Source organism: Oncorhynchus masou, chromosome 3, assembly GCF_036934945.1.
Source record: "Oncorhynchus masou masou isolate Uvic2021 chromosome 3, UVic_Omas_1.1, whole genome shotgun sequence".
Lineage (NCBI taxonomy): Eukaryota > Metazoa > Chordata > Actinopteri > Salmoniformes > Salmonidae > Oncorhynchus > Oncorhynchus masou.
This window is the reverse complement of record NC_088214.1, coordinates 903,236-910,825: the sequence shown is the minus strand read 5'-3', so window position 1 is coordinate 910,825 and position 7,590 is coordinate 903,236.

The following is a 7,590-nucleotide window of genomic DNA, read 5'->3' as shown; positions in this document are numbered from 1 at the left end:
CCTTTTGTATTCTCAATGGTCATTGTTAGTAATAGCAAATATACACTGTACAAAACATTAGGAACACCTGCTCCTTCCATGACAGACTGACCAGGTGAAAGTTATGATCCCTTATTGATGTCACTTGTTAAATCCACTTCAATCAGTGTAGATGAAGGGGAGGAGACGAAATAAGGATTTAAGTCTTGAGATGATTGTATGTGTGCTATTGAGGGAGAATTGGCAAAACAAAAGATTGAAGTGCCTTTGAACCACATGAGGCTGGTGATTGGAGGACACCTCGTAATGGCACGAACGGCATGGAAACCATGTGTTTGATACCTGTCCCCTCTAGCCATTACCACGAGCCTCCCCAGTTTGAGTCAAGAACTGCAAAGCTGCTGGGTTTTTACGCTCAACAGTTTCCCGTGTGTATCAAGAATGGTCCTCCACCCAAAGGACATCCAGCCAACTTACCACAACTGTGGGGAAGCATTGGAGTTGACATGGACCAGCATCCTTGTGGAGTCCATGTCCTGATGAATGGGGGCTGTCATGAGGACAAAAGTTAGTGCAACTCAATATTAGGAAGGTGTTCTTAATGTTTTGTACCCTCCGTGTAGGTTTTCCCCTAATTTGTTATGTTAGTTTTGGGCTCCCAAGCAGCACAGCAGTCTAAGGCACTGTATCTGAGGCATCACTACAGACACCCTGGTTCGATTCCAGGCTGTATCACAACCGGCTGTGATTGGGAGTCCCATAAGGCGGCGCACAATTGGCCCAGCATCGTCTAGGCCGTCATTGTAAATATGAATGTTAACTGACTTGCCTAGTTAAATTTAAATAAAAATAGTTGATTAATTTGTTTGGTATTCAGTCTGCATGTTCTTGGTTGGTCCGCCATGATTGACAATCGAAAGCCTTGGCCAGATCAATGAACACGGCTGCACCTTACTGTCTTTTATCGATCGTGGTTATGATATCGTTTAGGACCTTGAGCGTGGCTGAGGTGCACCCATGACCAGCTCTGAAACCAGATTGCACAGCGGAGAAGGTACAGTGTGATTCGAAATGGTCAGTGACCTGTTTGTTAACTTGGCTTTTGAAGACTTTAGAAAGGTAGGATAGATAGGTCTGTAGCAGTTTGGGTCTAGAGGCAGGGGAGGATGGATAGGGTCTGTAACAGTTTGGGTCTAGAGGCAGGGCAGGATGGATAGAGGTCTGTAACAGTTTGGGTCTAGAGGCAGGGCAGGATGGATATAGGTCTGTAGCAGTTTGGGTCTAGAGGCAGGGCAGGATGGATAGAGGTCTGTAACAGTTTGGGTCTAGAGGCAGGGCAGGATGGATAGAGGTCTGTAACAGTTTGGGTCTAGAGGCAGGGCAGGATGGATAGAGGTCTGTAACAGTTTGGGTCTAGAGGCAGGGCAGGATGGATAGAGGTCTGTAACAGTTTGGGTCTAGAGGCAGGGCAGGATGGATAGAGGTCTGTAACAGTTTGGGTCGAGAGGCAGGGCAGGATGGATAGAGGTCTATAACAGTTTGGGTCTAGAGGCAGGGCAGGATGGATAGAGGTCTATAGCAGTTTGGGTCGAGAGGCAGGGCAGGATGGATAGAGGTCTATAGCAGTTTGGGTCTAGAGGCAGGGCAGGATGGATAGAGGTCTATAGCAGTTTGGGTCTAGAGGCAGGGCAGGGTAGGATGGATATAGATCTGTAACAGTTTGGGTCTAGAGGCAGGGCAGGATGGATAGAGGTCTGTAGCAGTTTGGGTCTAGAGGCAGGGCAGGATGGATAGAGGTCTGTAGCAGTTTGGGTCTAGAGGCAGGGCAGGATGGATAGAGGTCTAACAGTTTGGGTCTAGAGGCAGGGCAGGATGGATTGGGTCTGTAGCAGTTTGGGTCTAGAGGCAGGGCAGGATGGATAGAGGTCTATAACAGTTTGGGTCTAGAGGCAGGGCAGGGCAGGATGGATAGAGGTCTGTAACAGTTTGGGTCTAGAGGCAGGGCAGGATGGATAGAGGTCTAGAGGCAGGGCAGGGCAGGATGGATAGAGGTCTGTAGCAGTTTGGGTCTAGAGGCAGGGCAGGATGGATGGATATAGGTCTGTAGCAGTTTGGGTCTAGAGGCAGGGCAGGATGGATAGAGGTCTGTAACAGTTTGGGTCTAGAGGCAGGGCAGGATGGATATAGGTCTAACAGTTTGGGTCTAGAGGCAGGGCAGGATGGATATAGGTCTGTAGCAGTTTGGGTCTAGAGGCAGGGCAGGATGGATATAGGTCTAACAGTTTGGGTCTAGAGGCAGGGCAGGATGGATATAGGTCTAACAGTTTGGGTCTAGAGGCAGGGCAGGGCAGGATGGATAGAGGTCTGTAACAGTTTGGGTCTAGAGGCAGGGCAGGATGGATAGAGGTCTAGTAGCAGTTTGGGTCTAGAGGCAGGGCAGGATGGATATAGGTCAGTAGCAGTTTGGGTCTAGAGGCAGGGCAGGATGGATATGGGTCTGTAACAGTTTGGGTCTAGAGGCAGGGCAGGATGGATAGAGGTCTGTAACAGTTTGGGTCTAGAGGCAGGGCAGGATGGATAGAGGTCTGTAGCAGTTTGGGTCTAGAGGCAGGGCAGGATGGATATAGGTCTGTAGCAGTTTGGGTCTAGAGGCAGGGCAGGATGGATAGAGGTCTGTAACAGTTTGGGTCTAGAGGCAGGGCAGGATGGATAGAGGTCTGTAACAGTTTGGGTCTAGAGGCAGGGCAGGGCAGGATGGATAGAGGTCTATAACAGTTTGGGTCTAGAGGCAGGGCAGGATGGATAGGGTCTGTAGCAGTTTGGGTCTAGAGGCAGGGCAGGATGGATATAGGTCTGTAGCAGTTTGGGTCTAGAGGCAGGGCAGGGCAGGATGGATATAGGTCTGTAGCAGTTTGGGTCTAGAGGCAGGGCAGGGCATGATGGATAGAGGTCTGTAACAGTTTGGGTCTAGAGGCAGGGCAGGATGGATATAGGTCTGTAGCAGTTTGGGTCTAGATGCAGGGCAGGATGGATAGAGGTCTGTAGCAGTTTGGGTCAATATTATCGCTTTGCGTGCTCCTTGGGATGTTTAAAGCTTGGTTTTTTGTAGCCAAATCCGGCTTTAAACTAAAACAGTATTTTTTGTTCTTCATGATGCTCTCTGAAGCTTTTAACGGACCTCTGAGACTATCACAGTGCAGGTGCATTTATGGAGACTTGATTACACACAGGTGGATTGTATTTATCATCATTAGTCATTTAGGTCAACATTGGATCATTCAGAGATCCTCACTGAACTTCTGGAGAGAGTTTGCTGCACTGAAAGTAAAGGGGCTGAATAATTTTGCACGCCCAATTTTTCAGTTTTTGATTTGTTAAAAAGTTTGAAATATCAAAAATGTCGTTCCAGATGATTGTGTCCCACTTGTTGGATTCTTCACAAAAAAATAGTTTCATATCTTTATGTTTGAAGCCTGAAATGTGGCAAATGGTGCAAAGTTCAAGGGGGCCGAATACAATCCACACTGTAGGTCTGTAACAGTTTGGGTCTAGAGGCAGGGCAGGGTGGATATGGGTCTATAGCAGTTTGGGTCTAGAGGCAGGGCAGGATGGATATAGGTCTGTAACAGTTTGGGTCTAGAGGCAGGGCAGGATGGATAGAGGTCTGTAGCAGTTTGGGTCTAGAGGCAGGGCAGGATGGATAGAGGCCTGTAGCAGTTTGGGTCTAGAGGCAGGGCAGGATGGATAGAACTGTAACAGTTTGGGTCTAGAGGCAGGGCAGGATGGATAGAGGTCTGTAACAGTTTGGGTCTAGAGGCAGGGCAGGATGGATATAGGTCTAACAGTTTGGGTCTAGAAGGGCAGGATTTCCCATAGCAGTTTGGGTCTAGAGGCAGGGCAGGGCAGGATGGATAGAGGTCTGTAACAGTTTGGGTCTAGAGGCAGGGCAGGATGGATATAGGTCTGTAACAGTTTGGGTCTAGAGGCAGGGCAGGGCAGGGCAGGATGGATATAGGTCTGTAGCAGTTTGGGTCTAGAGGCAGGGCAGGATGGATATGGGTCTGTAACAGTTTGGGTCTAGAGGCAGGGTAGGATGGATATAGGTCTGTAACAGTTTGGGTCTAGAGGCAGGGCAGGCAGGATGGATGAGGTCTGTAACAGTTTGGGTCTAGAGGCAGGGCAGGATGGATAGAGGTCTGTAGCATTTGGGTCTAGACTGGGCAGGATAGATCTACAGTTTGGGTCTAGAGGCAGGGCAGGATGGATAGAGGTCTGTAACAGTTTGGGTCTAGAGGCAGGGCAGGATGGATAGTCTGTAACAGTTTGGGTCTAGAGGCAAGGATGGATATGGGTCTGTAGCAGTTTGGGTCTAGAGGCAGGGTGGATGGATATAGGTCTGTAACAGTTTGGGTCTAGAGGCAGGGCAGGATGGATAGAGGTCTGTAACAGTTTGGGTCTAGAAAGGATGGATCCATCTAAACAGTTTGGGTCTAGAGGCAGGGCAGGATGGATAGAGGTCTAACAGTTTGGGTCTAGAGGCAGGGCAGGATGGATAGACTATAACAGTTTGGGTCTAGAGGCAGGGCAGGGCAGGGCAGGATGGATATAGGTCTGTAGCAGTTTGGGTCTAGAGGCAGGGCAGGATGGATATAGGTCTGTAGCAGTTTGGGTCTAGAAGGGCAATGGATAGAGGTCTGTAACAGTTTGGGTCTACCCAGGGCAGGATGGATATAGGTCTGTAGCAGTTTGGGTCTAGAGGCCAGGGCAGGGCAGGATGGATATAGGTCTGTAGCAGTTTGGGTCTAGAGGCAGGGCAGTATGGATAGAGGTCTGTAACAGTTTGGGTCTAGAGGCAGGGCAGGATGGATATAGGTCTATAACAGTTTGGGTCTAGGGGCAAGGATGGATGGGTCTAGAGGCAGGGCAGGATGGATATAGGTCTGTAGCAGTTTGGGTCTAGAGGCAAACAGGGCAGGATGGATATAGGTCTATAACAGTTTGGGTCTAGAGGCAGGGCAGGATGGATAGAGGTCTAGGGCACAGGATGGATATAGGTCTGTAACAGTTTGGGTCTAGAGGCAGGGCAGGATGGATATAGGTCTGTAACAGTTTGGGTCTAGAGGCAGGGCAGGATGGATGGATATAGGTCTATAACAGTTTGGGTCTAGAGGCACAGGATGGATCCTAAAAGGGCAGGATGGATATAGGTCTGTAAAGTTTGGGTCTAGAGGCAGGGCAATGGAATGGTCTGTAACAGTTTGGGTCTAAACAGGATGGATCTGTAGGTTTGGGTCTAGAATGGGCCAGGATGGATAGAGGTCTGTAGCAGTTTGGGTCTAGAGGCAGGGCAGGATGGATAGAGGTCTGTAACAGTTTGGGTCTAGAGGCAGGGCAGGATAGAATCTGTAGCAGTTTGGGTCAATAACTGAAAACTGGGATGTTTAAAGCTTGGGAAATCTTTTTGTAGCCATCCAACTTCTTCACAACTGTATCTCGGACCTGCCTGGTGTGTTCCTTGTTCTTCATGATGCTCTCTGCGCTTTTAACGGACCTCTGAGACTATCACAGTGCAGGTGCATTTATACGGAGACTTATTACAGCTGGATTGTATTTATCATCATTAGTCAAAACATTGGATCATTCAGAGCCTCACAACTTCTGGAGTATTAACTGAAAGTAAAGGGGCTGAATAATTTTGCACGCCCAATTTTTCCGTTTTTGATTTGTTAAAGTTTGAAATATCCAATAAATGTCGTTCCACTTCATGATTGTGTCCCACTTGTTGTTGATTCTTCACAAAAAAACAGTTTTATATCTTTGTTTGAAGCCTGAAATGTGGCAAAAGGTCGCAAAGTTCAAGGGGGCCGAATACTTTCGCAAGGCACTGTAGGTCTGTAGCAGTTTGGGTCTAGAGGCAGGGCAGGATGGATGGATATTTGGGTCTATAGGGCAGTTTGGGTCTATAACAGTTTGGGTCTAGAGGCAGGGCAGGATGGATATAGGTCTGTAACAGTTTGGGTCTAGAGGCAGGGCAGGATGGATAGAGGTCTGTAGCAGTTTGGGTTTAGAGGCAGGGCAGGATGGATATAGGTCTGTAACAGTTTGGGTCTAGAGGCAGGGCAGGGTGGATATAGGTCTGTAACAGTTTGGGTCTAGAGGCAGGGCAGGGCAGGATGGATAGAGGTCTATAACAGTTTGGGTCTAGAGGCAGGGCAGGATGGATATAGGTCTATAGCAGTTTGGGTCGAGAGGCAGGGCAGGATGGATAGAGGTCTGTAACAGTTTGGGTCTAGAGGGCAGGGCAGGATGGATATGGGTCTGTAGCAGTTTGGGTCTAGAGGCAGGGCAGGATGGATATAGGTCTGTAGCAGTTTGGGTCTAGAGGCAGGGCAGGATGGATATGGTCTGTAGCAGTTTGGGTCTAGAGGCAGGGCAGGATGGATAGAGGTCTGTAACAGTTTGGGTCTAGAGGCAGGGCAGGATGGATAGGTCTGTAACAGTTTGGGTCTAGAGGCAGGGCAGGATGGATAGGTCTGTAACAGTTTGGGTCGAGAGGCAGGGCAGGGTGGATATAGGTCTATAGCAGTTTGGGTCTAGAGGCAGGGCAGGATGGATAGAGGTCTATAGCAGTTTGGGTCTAGAGGCAGGGCAGGGTAGGATGGATATAGATCTGTAACAGTTTGGGTCTAGAGGCAGGGCAGGATGTATATGGGTCTGTAACAGTTTGGGTCTAGAGTGTCTCCCCCTTTGAAGAGGGATGACAGCGGCAGCTTCCCAATCTTTAGGGATCTCAGACGATACGAAAGAGATGTTGAACAGAGTAGCGGCGGATCATTTTAGAAAGTGTCCAGACGAGTGCATGGCCATGAAGGCCAGATCGTTCCTCAAGATGGTCAAATATTAATCAGAGGACGCAACAGGTCAGCACCAACTGTCAGTTGGCTTTTCATCGCCGAGCTTTCAGATGCGGGAGGGAGATGGTCGAAAACAGCAGGTCCAGGACAAGGCAGCACATCTGGTGAATAGGTCAGGGAAACAGCAGGTCCAGGACAAGGCAGCACATCTGGTGAACAGCTCAGGGTTCAAGAGCCAGAAACTGGATCAGCAAATATAAAAGGTACTCCTTAAATATAAAGTTGACTTTTGACAAATTAAAACGTGTCAGTTTCATGGAGGTTGGAGCAACAACGTTCAGCTACTTCAGACATTGGCTCCCGTCGAGAAATTAACCAAGGAAGATGTTTTTCACTAATCTCATTGACTTCTGAAACCCCAAACCTGGTCTGTTGGGTCCATTTCACAGAGACATCCTGGAAGTCTCACGATGTTGAGCCTCTGGGTTGAGAAACTCTCTGGTCTGAAGCTGTAAAACCAGCACGTATTCAGTCTGCCTTTTCTTTAATCAGAATGAGTTTTTGATAACTGCTGCGTAAATAAAGACGCTAAAATACATTTTCTTTAATTTTACTGAATGTGAAGAGTTGACAAGACAGACAACAGTGCTACAGATTTCCAAAGAGGTGGTCAATAAGACTAAACGAATGTCATCAAAAACACAAACAGGGAATGTGTACATCCTCTGCACTGAAAAGGCCAGGTCAAGGCAACACA